The sequence below is a fragment of the Microchirus variegatus genome (genome assembly GCF_963457635.1).
Source record: "Microchirus variegatus genome assembly, chromosome: 7".
Taxonomy (NCBI): Eukaryota; Metazoa; Chordata; class Actinopteri; order Pleuronectiformes; family Soleidae; genus Microchirus; species Microchirus variegatus.
The window spans coordinates 16,711,949-16,725,762 of record NC_139808.1 but is presented as its reverse complement, the minus strand read 5'-3'; positions in this window follow the sequence as shown (position 1 = coordinate 16,725,762).

Here is a 13,814-nt window from a genome sequence, read left to right as displayed (position 1 = left end):
ATTGACCCACACCTGAAGCCCTTTTTGTTCATGAAAACATCACAGAGGTGTGTGTGGCGACATTCATCCTGTCAAAGTCTGCTTTCTGATCAGTTGCTTTAGGGCATTCCAATATTAGTTTGTACATGAACACCTTTGTCTTGTCCTTTCTGACCTCTCTCTCTCTCACACACACACACACACACACACACACACACATGCACACACACACCGCCCCTTTCTCTCCCTCTTCTTTTCTTTTTCAATCCCGAAAAAAAAATGCATTTGTGTTACGATGTTTGCTTTATTGCCACTGCTTTGTAATTAAGTATGAAATAGCTACGAGACAAACTGCTGTATGTATTGGAATAGCAAACTGTGCTGCAAATGTATTTTACTTAGTAATCCCTGCTTTTTTTTAAAAAAAAGGAAAAAAAAAGAAGAAAAAAATGAATCACCTCATCCTCACAGACTTCGGGTGAGCCGCGCAGTTTCAGGCTGGGGGAGGGGAGGCGGGGGAGATTATCCCCGATTTTGGATTTTAAAACTGTAATATAGAAAAAAAAGACAGACTTTTCTCTGTTATCATTGACCTAAGCATTTTGTACAGATGTTTTTTTTTCTCTTTTGGGGGGGTCTCCTCTTTGTGTTAAGCTGTTTTTGATACTTCCTTTTGATGGTCCAACCACTGCCTTGTGTGGCTGTATGTTAAAGATTACTGCTCTGAGAAAAAAGGGCAGGCAGGTATATTTCCTCGACAAGGCTGCGATATCTTGCATGACTAATCCCAGGGTCACAGAGAATGGGGGAAGCGGGGGTCGGGGGGTGGGAGAGGGTTTTGGTTAAAGTGGGAAGTAATAATATAAGGGTGTATCAATCTAATGATATTTTATATGAAATGAATAGGAAACTGAAGAAAAATATGCAGTGCCAAGATGTAAAGAATATTGTTAAATGCTGTTTTTTTTTTTCCTTTCTCCTTCGTTTGAGAAATTAATTTCATGCATCAGATGTGTGTGTGTCTCCTTCTCGTCCGTCTTGTCATCCAGGTTTTTGTTTTTTTGCCATCTTCTCTTGTTAAACAAGTCAAATCCAAGCACAGCGGGGCGAGTCAGAGGCGGAGACTCTGACTGTAACGTCCTGCATGGCATCAGAAACCCTCAGCATCCTCACGCTGGCTCCCCTGAGCTAAAAACACCATTGTCTCAACCATCACCAACCATCCAGGCTGCTGTCCCTCCATCCCCCCCCCCTCCGTCTCCCTCCGTCTCCCTCTTCCCCGTGACACTTTTTTCCACTGATCGCGGAGGGAGAAGGGGAGGATAGAGGGGGAGGTGGGGGCAGCAGCCAAAGAGCTGTCACGGTGCTGTCATCCTGCAGCAGCTTGTCTTTCTTTCTCTTTCTTTTCCCCCCTCTTTGAAGATGTACTCTACAGTTTCTTTTTTTCCCTGTGTTTTTTTTTTTTTTTTTTTATAGAGAAATATTAATGCTCATCGTTTCCATCGGTCTGTAATGTCCTCATCATTCCTCGTCTGTGTAACGCAGACCGATCTGTTGTAGTCAGTGGCGATGACTGACATGAACATTCTAAACATGCAATAAAATGCTGGTTGTTCAGATTCAGTTTCCTCCAGCGTCTCCTTGTGTCCAACACCGAGCTGCACGTTTTTATATTATATTATTTTTTGTTGTTATTAGGGGCCGTTTACATACAGCGTCTAAACATTTATGGAAAGTTTGGTATAGAGACGCTTGAAAGGTTGCACACCTGTCACATCTGTCATTACTAAAGCCGTGTTTCCATCATGGTACAGTTCGGATTGGGGCGGTGCGGTTTGGAAAGATAAAGGCTTGCGTTTCGTCTTAGAAGAGTACCTTTATGGTAGGCACTGTGCTTGATGGACCGTATCAAGATACGTAGTGCGTGTCGTTGCACTGGTACGAACAACATCGAACGAGACACAATAGACAACAATGGAGGACATTGTCAAGAAACACCAGTCGCAAGGGATTGGCGCTTTTCTGTCCCCCCAATCAGCTAAATATCGTGGGTCTAGCTCCCCCTGTACTGTACTGTACCATTACTCTGGTACCTTAAGGGAAGGTGCTCAAAAAAATGGAACAGTTGGGGTCAGTTATTGTCGTACTATTGCTAATGGAAACACACACAGAAAACGTGTTCCTTACCAAACTAAAAAACTCAGAAAACTGATTCTCTCAACAGTTTTTCCCCTTCACCCTTCGCTGATTGATTAGTGTATGGAGAAACTGAGAAAGTGCCCAGGAAAATGGCCTCTGTCAAGCAATACTATCAGTTTTGCGCAGATTCGTTTGAAAATGTTTTTTTTTCATGCTACAGCTTTACATATTCATCAAAAGTTTGAATCCGTTATACTTTATATAGGATTCTGTAACCTCGCTTTGTCCTCGTCTACTGTAAGAGAAGACATTTCTCTTTAATACAATTGATATTTATGTCAGAACAAAACATAAATGTCTCAGTTTTGCAGATTTTCCCGATCCCCACCTGACGCGACACTTGAACACAGACCTGTGTTTGTCATCTGCTGCAGGACTCTCATCTCAGCCTCCGTGTTAAATTATATCGTAATTAAAAAGAGACAGTTAAACTGTCTTTTCCTAACAGCAATTTAGGTAACTGCATTTGATAAGCTATAAATTGTAACGGCATTAAAATTCCAGAAATAATAGCGATATGGATTTGGTGACGGGGAGCTAATGCTGATGACCAGGACTCGGGTTTTTACGACGGAGGCACAGGTCATGTTGGCCACTAAACAGGAGACAAAGATCAAGTCTAAGCACTTTTAATCTTGTGAAACAAGCAATTACAAATAGTTGCATTGATTTGTTAAAAAGCTTTAGGTGACATAAATCGTTTGGGGCTCAGCTTATTGCTGGAAAACATAAATGTCAAGTGTATTATTAATTAGGGCCTTTGAAAGATAAGATTTAATGGAAACAATATAAAATCACAAGCAATCTCTCTGTTGGCCGTATTTCACTGGACGCTCAGGCTCCGCGTGATCCGTGTTGTTTCCATGACAAACGGAGTCGGATAAAGTGAAGTTGGGAGCAACACAGCAGAGGCTGTTTGTGTTTAAATTAAAGCAGTCATTAACAGAAGCATTCGCATCAATTAATATCACAGTAACTTACAGAGAGAGACACTAACATATGATATTATTATAGTCCATAAAGGTGGGTGAAATATTATGGGAACAGTGGGTCTGTGTAGATATACTGACACAGTGACACGATCAGCCACTGTGAGCCTCCCTCACATAAATCTCAGTTTCACTGTTGGCTGTAGAAAGACCCACATTTTGATCATTGAAAATATTATTACATAAAAATAACAACAAAAGTAAATGGTTTGTGTCTTTGTAATCACTGTAATGGTTGTGTTACATATCATTCCTGTATTATTTCTCTATTTGCCCAGATATTATAATACTTAAGTCCTTTATTTGTCCTTTTCGGGGAAAATGGTTTGCAACAGCATTTTCAAATATCACAACACAACCAGACTTCTTAGTTATTGCTTAAAGTTTAAAGTCTGAACACTTTGTGGAATTAAAGACACGTTGACTCCGTTTCTTGCAGAAAACAAAAAGTGGGACAGTGTCTTGTACGTGGGTGACAGCATCTTAAATAAGAAGCACTGACGACGTCTCTCATCAGTCACATTAGTCCATGCCCTATTTGTGCTGAATTGCCAATAACGATACCAATACTTCTAAGGTATTATCACGTCATGAGATATGTCGTGATTTATGGGATGCATCATTTAAAAGGGGTCACACATAAAACTGATTTTAATGCCATGGAAATAAAACATAACATGTTTGTGGTGGAGTTACACAGATACACAGTCTTTAAATTCTAATTCAAAGTAAATACATTCCACAGAATGAAGGATTGTAATGTTTCACAGACACTGAGGTGTAGAACAACTGATACACACCTTCTTTAAAAAAAATAAAAAATAAAAATGTGAACTTTTACACTCTGATACTTGTTTACCTGCAGGACTGTGAGACTAAACAAAACTCAGTATAAATTATTCAGTATATTCACAGAATTATTTGCAATATTTGTGTTTTGTTTAGATTACTGCTTTGGTCAAAGATTCGTTTGGACCATTTAATTTTGGGTTTTTAACCTTGGTAATAGTTTGAAAAGCAGTGGGACCTTTGCACAGCAGTCACAGTGTGAGTATCACAGGTGTGAGTCATCAAATCAGTGAGGGCTGAGTTCATTTAGCTTCCTCAGTTTCAACACCTGTGCTTTGCCCACTGAGACACATCGAAGTGGCTGCTGTGCTGAAAAAAGGCCCTTTGGATTTATTTGGACAAATCAGAGATATGAACATTGATCCCTTTGCCTAAAAAACAACAGAAAAACCAAAGAAAAGAAAACAGGTGAATACACAGCAAAAAAAAAAAAAAAAAATTCAACACTTTTAATCCTTCCATAATTTAGTGTCTCCTTTTTTTCTTTTAATCTCTGGCAGAATTGAGCTTCTTGTTGTCGGTTCATTGTTGTGATGTTATCAACACCACCTGGCCAATAAAACTCTCACTCCATGGCTTCATTCCAGTGGAGGTAAGAAAATGCTCTTCTTTTTACGGATGAACTTGTGATCCACAGTCACAAATGTCGCTGTTTAACCTCAAAGAGATGCTCCGCTGTCGCAGACGCAGGCTCACAGTCACATTTCTGAGCTCTGCTATGTTGCTACTCCAAATATGGAGGCTGCTTTATTCTAATTAAAGCGCACTCCAGCCTCATCCATTCACACGAGAGCTTCAGTCAAATAGTCAAAAGCTGGCAAACTCCCAACATCGCAGCGAGGCAATTAGCTGTCCTGCAGTGTTTGTTATTCATGGTCTGATGTAAAAAAATTGTTTATTAAGATGGGCTGCAGGCGCTGGTGTGTGTATGTGTGTGTGTGTGTGTGTGTGTGCAATAGACCTGCTTGTAATTAGATTCCAATTATTTGTCTGTTTCTGATATTGTAAACTGGCACTTACCAAATCAGTTAAATTGACACACTGCACTGCTTGGTTTACTCGGTAATTAAAACGTGTTCTGTTAATTAGATGATGACCACTTTATTCCAGGGCTCTCGTGCTCGGGCTCCTCGGCGGCTCACTGTTTGGATCATGAGTTGCCAGACGCTTCCCTAATCAGCCCTTGTTTTGTTTCAATTACCACCTGCTGTTCAAAAGGCATGCCTCGCTGCCCCCACCCCCTCCCCCAAAACACACACACACACACACGCACACACAAAACAACAATACCACGAGGCCCGTTTCAGCTCCAGCACAACAATCAGCTATTCACTGCTGGCGCCGCTTTCTTCATTAATAGAAGGCACAGCTAGGTTTCAAAGACAGTACGAGCAATTAAAAAGGGAACTAAAGGAAGATGAAAGCAAAAAGGTGCTTATCACATTAGTTAGCAGGCCTCGCGCGAGTAGCCAATGGTAATTACGTTCATTGATAAATAGCCAAGATGCTCAGATGTTGACTTCTCTTGGTAACAGACTGGTTAAGGGAGGAGCAGCTGTGGGATCCAATGATGACTTCCCTCACTGAAGCAGTGTAATGGAGGTGGACGCTCTGAATAGCCTGTAGGTGTGAGATTGAATGGTTGTTCGTATAAGTTGGTCCTGGAGATTGGTCTGTCCTGTCCTTTCTCTCTAGGTGTGATTGACTCCAGCTCCCTCGTGACCCTCATTTGGAGGGTAAGAAGAATTATTAAATTCGGTATTAGGGTTTGTCACTAGACAGAAATGTTTAAGTAGTGGTTTTGAGTTCAAGAGAGTTTGGAAGCTAGCTCACTCCTTCAAATCATTGGCCGCTAGTGATGGGATCGGCAGTTCATTTGAGTGTACTGAATCACTAGAATCTGTTCATTGAAATGATTCGTTCACCAAAATTGTTCAGTGCTAAGCAGGAGCCCAGTGCCTTGCTACGTGACTCATCTCCTCCCTGAGTGCAGTACGTTCGCACCGCGGGTCATAGAGTGAGGGACAGCGTGAACGAGATTCGTGTTCTCAGCCACAGTTCTCCAGTTCTTTGTGTCAGTTCGTTCGCGAGATTCACATGATTCACGCGCGAACGAATCACAGCAGCACGGCAGACACAGTTCTTCTCACTAATCACGCCCTCCCCGCTCGGCGCACGTTGGCTGTTGTCGTTTGCCGAAGATTCACGAGTGAGTGATGGCGTCGGCGAACGACTTCACGAGTGATTCGCAGAACGTGGCAGTTCCACTCCTGGCTGCCAAGCTCGCTGCTGAGCTCAACTGAACTAAGAAAGGAAAGGAATCAGTTCATGAAGTGATCCCAGTCAGTTCGTTCACTCCAATGATTCGTACTTTCGAACGAATCACTCATGACCGACACAACACTACTGGCCGCGGGAATGAGTGGCGAACCCTTAACCACCAGGCAAGGGTAGAAATGTGGGAACTGTGGGAACATAGGGCCTAATTTTGAAAAAAACTTAGAAATGTGGTAACATAGGCACGCTCCCAAATTTCTGAAGCGCTTAAGGGCGCTTAACAAATTAACAAAAGAAAATAAAGGCGTAAACTTAAATAATCACTGTTGAAGCTATGGGAATTGAACAGGTGGGTCTTGATCAGTGATTTGGAAGTCTGTGTGTAAAGAGTCAGAGTGCCTGATGTGTGGTGGGAGGCTCAGTCCCCCAAAGTTTGGTGCTTGGTTCTGGTGATGGGGGTCAGGAGTTGGGTGTCAGCAGATCAGAGACTTCATCAGCTTGGTGGGGGAATGGATAAATCGGTAGACTAACGTAAACCGCTTTTGAGGGTGTACGTTTAACTTTAAACTTCACTCGAATGTGAATCAGAGTTTCGAATAAAAAGTGACATGTAGTTGCATTGGTTTGAAGTGAATGGGACAGCAGAGACAATGTGTTGAAGGTCCAACTGACAAACATCAATAAAAGTGTTACTGTTCACCGTGTTTGGAATACTTTCTGTGGTTATACATGATGACAGATGGCCCTTGGAAAGTATAACCCAAACAACAGTCCGTACAAATATGTTGAGCCTGAGCAATCAGAATGGTAAACGACTTTAAAATATTAAAAATACAGTGTACTGTTTCAATGTTATTCATTGTTTCGATTGGACTTTTTTTTTTACTGAATTACAGCACATTTTCTCCACTGTCCATTTTCACATCAGTTCTGGCGTCTCCCTCTACAAACAGGCACTGAATCAGAACGTTTACATTTACAGTTTAACCGTAGTCTGACTAAGAAAGGCAACAGTCCGAGTACACACACAGAGGAGAACACTGATTTATTGGCCGTGTATTTATCCACCTCTGTAGATGGTGCTGTATCTCTCTTTACGTTAGTGTGTGTTGAATCAGTTTACCTTTACGTCACAGAAAAACAAACTCTGAGATGGACGTTGAGATGAATGGTGCTGTGATTCTGTATATTTCGTACCTGCTGTACATGTTAACGGTGATACAAATTAGATGGAGCATGGCTCTTGTGGTTGCTGTGTTGTCCAAAGCTGCCGTATCATTTCCGGCAACAATACTGCAGCTTATACGCCATCTCCATCTACTTACGTGTCAAAGACCGGGGAAGGAATTCTGGTGCATGTACGCCCACTCCAGTCCGACTAAACATATGCATGCAGGCGTAATCGGACTATGAATAGTAGTATCCAGGTATGTTAGTCCTACTAAGACAAGTTTGATTATAGTCAGACTAACTTGTTTACATGAAAACCGAAACGTTGTCTTAGTCCGACTAAAATATGACTTTTGACATGCATGTTGTGTGTAACACAATGACGATGAACTACCAAAATTGAACTATTGCTTTCAAGTAAAAGCCTTAAAAAAATCAGATCCTTCAGTTTCTTCTCTTTGAGATTGAAATATGACATTTATTCCCCAAAAGTGTTACACTTGAATGTTTGCCTAGTCCGTGTTTCATTTCAGGACAGTTGGTATTTGGGTCAAATATTTGAATTTGTTCTTCAACACTGTAATAGTTTGACAAACAATTCCCACTCAAAGTCTATACCGTCTACTGGCAACTGTCAAAACTGGATTGACATGGTTCAGTCTAATTTCCCTGATGACCCACACCTACTCCTAATTGTTTTCCACTGTGTCTCGTCTCCTCCCCCTACTATAAACTCTGTTTCCTGCTGTGACAGTTTGTCTTGTCTGTCAATGGGAATGTCTCAGCATTTTCTTTTGTCTTTGTCTGCCACCATGTGACTTTGTTTTTGCCACTTGCTCCTGTACACTGCTGCCTTGCTTCTCTTCCTCACTGCCTGAGTTGAATCCTGAAATGTGGGAATTACAGAATTAGATAGAGTGCAGTTAGTGTGATGATTTTTAGACATCCATCCACCCATTATCTACCGCTTTATCCTCCACATGAGGGTCGCAGGGGGTGCTGTGGCTATTTCAGCTGACATAGGGCGATAGGCGGGGTACACCCTGGACAGTTGGCCAGTCCATAGCATTATATTATATTTCAGTGTGAACATATGTCAAAAACACAGAGTAAATCATGTTTGTGATCAAATATTTTGGATTTCCACAGCCTTTTCTCACTGGAAATTAATCGACTCCTGCTCCAAAGCTACGAGAGAAAATCTGTGTTTTTAGCTCGCAGTGACACAGCAGCTGCTCTTATGTTGTTGCCTTCTTTGATAAGTTTATGTTACCTAGGAAAATCAAAATGAAGGATTTCAAACAGCAAAGTGAAAAAATAACTTGAGGCAGACAGTGGTGGAGCAACAACTTCTGTGTACTATGATGTAAAATTGCAGATTTTTCTCAGTGGACTTTGGTGTTTGGGAAAAATTTATTTTTTACAAAGCAACGCAAGCTTTAGTTTCCTGTCAGAAAAGGCTGCACAAGTGTCGAGATAAAGTGGCAGACGTATTCTTAAGATGATGGACATCCTGCTTTGCTGTGAACGTGGTAACCACAGCGATGAAGTGCTGCTGGTCTCAGCTCCAGCCTTCACTGTGTGTGACCCGCACTCGCGTCCCAGCAGCCAACGTCACTGCGAGAGATGTTTGGATTGAATAATTGAAGAGATGCAAAACAACATGAATAATTAGTACATACAGTATGGCTCTTGCACTTTGTGTCATAGTGAATTAACAGAGAAGTGGCTGCGGCTGCGAGGCTTTTATTTGAACAATAATCATTTGTGATCAGAGGCGGCAACATTTCCATCCATCCACCCATTGTCTACACAGCTTTATCCTCCACATGAGGGCTGAAGGGGCTGCTGGTGCCAATCCCAGCTGACATGAGGTGAAAATAAACCCTGGACAGATTATTGTACAATTCTGCTGCTCACTGACAGAGGCAAATGTATTTCAATCCAATTAAAATCATTCTGATTAGAAACTTTTCTCTCTACATGGACAAGAATTGATGTAATCCGATTACGTTTATATGCGCGCATCGAGCGTTTAATCAGAATAAATCATTTTGACACGCGCAGAGTTGTCTGATTGTGCCGAAATCGTAGTAGAGGAAGCTTCACTTCCGCCGTGTGTTGTAAACAATGGCCATTGTTGCTGCTCACGCTCGCATGTTTTTCCGCAGATAACGGGCCGGGGATCGTGTTCTTCAAACAATATTGTTTGATTCCTCTGTTCTCGAATGAAAGTACAAGTACAGGCTCAGCAGTTCACGCTGATGGCTGTTTAAAGATGTTAAAACATGACAGTTCAACAACACTTACATACACAATGTGTGTTTTCTTATTTTATTTGTACCCAATTTTTAAAATTTGGTTGAAATTTGAATCGAATCCGGGCGATTTTAACACGTTTAAGCAGAGGAATCATGTTAGTGATGACATTATTGATGGCTCCGTACATTTCGACTAAGTCAGGACAGTATGACAGTGAATAAGCAAACACCCGGAACTGGGAATGCTAAATGGAATTGCATGCGATTTCATTATTCACACCTCTGTGACCTGTCAAAACTCTGGTCATAATATGAAGCTGAACACAAGAGTTCGTTTTATTTGTTGACTCGGAAGCATCACATATTTTTATCGTGTATTTAAATAGCAGTCTGACAGGTTTACTTAGAAGAAAGTGTATTATTTTTAACTGTAAATCACCTTCGCTGACAACAGCATGGATTTCTACTTGCTCTCCTTCTGCTCAGATCCTTTCACTCTGTGAATTAAATGCCTTTTCCCCCCTCCCTCCATCCCTCCATCCCTCCCTATCATTTAAACATGTCATGGGTTGTGTTTACCTGCACTGAACCTTGATTGAGGAAGCCTGTGACTTTACACTGATGCCCTCCTAATCTGTATGAGTGGCATTCTAATTTCCCTGATGCTGCCATTCAAAACACAAACATGAAATGTTGGTTTTAGAACCAGAAGACCTGGTAGAGTGAATTTCAAGTGCTTATTCAAATATTTCATTAAAATGTAAATTTCTCACAACGCCGTACGTCTAGCTGTGCACAAGGCATGACTTAAGAAGTTATGAAGTTATAACCGCATTTCTCTCTCTGATGCCAATTAACTGGTCGGGGGAGACTATAATGCCCTTACCTTGTTTTATCGCCACACAACAGCGAGCCAACAAATGCATCGCGTGTAAAGTGGAGTTTTGAGCATTGACAGCTGAGGTTGGTGGACAGGACGAAGGTAGAAAATGAGTCAAACGTGAAGCTGGAATCCCGGAGTCCAGCGGCTAATCAATTCTGTGATTTCACACAAGTGCAAATGAATTGATTACAATGAGGGTGACACGAAGTGCGGTTGCCACACCTGGGACATTTGTCACTTCATTCCCACTGGTGAGGGAGAAAAGAAAAGCACCAAATGATTTAGATTTTTGTTGCTATGAATTTCATTAATCACCGATTACGATTTTTAAAACAAGCAATAAACAATACATGAGGAGTGCTACTATGGTGTGGTGAAGACAAAAAACAAAATTTGGATTTAGACATTTAATAAAAGTCCAGACATATACTCATGTAAAGATTTCCTGAGTCTGATTTCCTGTTGTACGGGTTGCCATGTGACCCTGATGCAGTGGTTGGCACTATTGCCTCACAGCAAGACGGTGCTGGGTTTGATTCCTGGTCAAAACTTCTATGTGGAGTTTGCACATTCTTTCCGTGTCTGTGTGAGTTTCCGGTTTCCTCCCATCATCAAACCATGTATGAATGATAACATGTTAGACACGTTTTGGTCAGGTCAGCCCTTTGTGTGAAGCTCAGTGACAGCAGCTTTGATCTGACCTCACAATTTCAGTCGTATAATGACGATAAAGATCCTTTCCTTTCCTTGATGAGATGGTTGAAATGTCAGCATGTTTTTACAGTTGATATGATTCAATAGCTGTGAAATATTTTATATAACTATAACCCTCTTCAGATACATCATGTTGAAATGTGTCTAATATATATATATATATACGTTGACAAATGGACTGTAAATCCCAATTTCATCTTTACTGTGTTTGTATTCTGTACAAATCCAGATGAAAAGTTTCAAATTTGGACTGAGAAAACACAACACAGAGTTAATAATGTTTACTAATGAAATAGCAATGGGGGACAAAGTGCACACACAATATTCACTTAATACAAGTTACTGCAACTTCATCATAATGATCTGGATTACAGGATGAAATGTGGAAAATATGAGTCAAAGCACCGAGTTTTTAAAAGCTACTGAGCCCCTTAACCCAGTACTGTTTCAGAATAAAACACTGGACAATAAAATGAATTACTTTCTGATATTTTTGTACCTAACTTACAAAGTACATTTGTGAGCTTCTCAGCCTGTACACTCTCAGCATATCTGTGAGATCTTCTGACCAGAGGTTACCGGTTTTTCCCATCAGTCAAGTCTGAAAACAAAAAGGCGATTGTGTCGTGGCCGTAAAAAAAAATCATGGAACACTCATCCTTTTGATTTACGATCATCTGCCTCTGTATCTGTTTTTAAAAAAACAACTGAAGACAAACCTGTTTGAACAAGCCGTTCCATCACCTGACGTCTGTAATGCCTGTTTATCTTGTGTGTGTGTGTGTGTGTGTGTGTGTGTGTGTGTGTGTGTGTGTGTGTGTGTGTGTGTGTGTGTGTGTGTGTGTGTGTGTGTGTGTGTGTGTGTGTGTGTGTGTGTGTGTGTGTGTGTGTGTGTGTGTGTGTGTGTGTGTGTGTGTGTGTGTGTGTGTGTGTGTGTGTGTGTGTGTGTGTGTGTGTGTGTGTGTGTGTGTGTGTGTGTGTGTGTGTGTGTGTGTGCTTTGCTTGTGGGTTTTGCCTTTTTAATTATGTCGTCTAATATTTGAACCTTATTATTGTTCTTCTGTTTACTTTTTTCTTCTGTTTTTATTGCCCTTGTTTTGCAAGTGCAAGTTTAATTCTGAGAAGCACTTGACAGTTTTCTTTCAGGGGAAGCTGCTGTTCTAAATTTCTTTATTATCATGAATAATTATATCTGAAATGTTGAGTTTGGTGTAAAATGACAATCTCTTTATGTAGAAGAGGATCACAAAATTACTCCTTCCAGTACTCTAGTTGTTTGTGCTTATATAATTTGGTAGTTGTACTGTTGTTACCTTTTTAGACGGATGACAAACTTACTGTAATATTACACTTGTATGTATTCCGTGTATAAACTTTCATTATTCAGTTGTTTGTTGTTTTGTTTAGATTATGTTACATTTAAAATGTAGATAATAGAGCTAAACTTGGACTGGACTAAATGGCTAATTTCTAATTACGGAGTTGAAACTGTAGTGACACGGGGGACGAGGCAGTTTGAATGTATTTTTTTTTTTCCTAAACAAAGAACAAAACGTTGAAAAATAGACAAAAATGAGTTCACATTTAGTTGCAGGCTGTTTGCGAGTCCCGCAGGTCCTCTGCTCGGGATGTACTGCTGTTTGAAGAACAATATTTGATAAACAGCAAATCCCCTCCAAGGCCATTTCCCTGTCAATCAGTTATTCATCATCATCAAAGTGTGTGTTTACCGAAAGATGTATGAATGAATAAACATTAACATGTTGACTTTTAGGGAGTCTAAATTTTAGTGGTGTTTATTTGGAAGCCCAAAGTATACATATAAACTGGCCTATGACACCGTGAGAGGAGGCATCAAAACAGTTGGTTTAAGTTCATTTTAGAAGAAGAATTACATGTAAATTAAGACACAAAACATCAGTTCGTGTTGGAAGTTAAGGGGAGTTTGTGTGTCTTACAGGTATTTTGCTTAAAATGCTGCAGTTTGAAAAACAATATTTGATAAACAGCAAATCCCCTGCAAGGCTGTTTCCTTGTCAATCAGTTATTCATCATCTTGAAGTGTGTTCTTGCCAAAAGAAGTATGAATGAATAAACAGTGGCGTGTTGACTTTTAGGGAGTCTATCTGCCTTATATTTGCAGTTCCCCCGCTTTGATCTGACAATGAAACATCAGCTCCAAGAACCTCCGGCTTTGTATTGCTCCAGGTTCTTCATGCTACCGTTTTATTTCTTTATTTATTCTCTCATTTTTTAACTTGCAGGGGGGGAGAAGACAAAATGGTTGCAGGTGGTGATGAAAATAAGAGCCATCCATCATTATTTATTAGGCATGAAAAAGATACACAATAATGTAATTTAATCTCTCAGCAGACAATTATTTCCACATATTGATAACGCAATGCGAAAAGTGCCATGAATCCTAATATGATGTTTGCTTTTATTGGTGTATGATACAACCAGAACAAATAATGTAATTGTATCAAGGAGAAA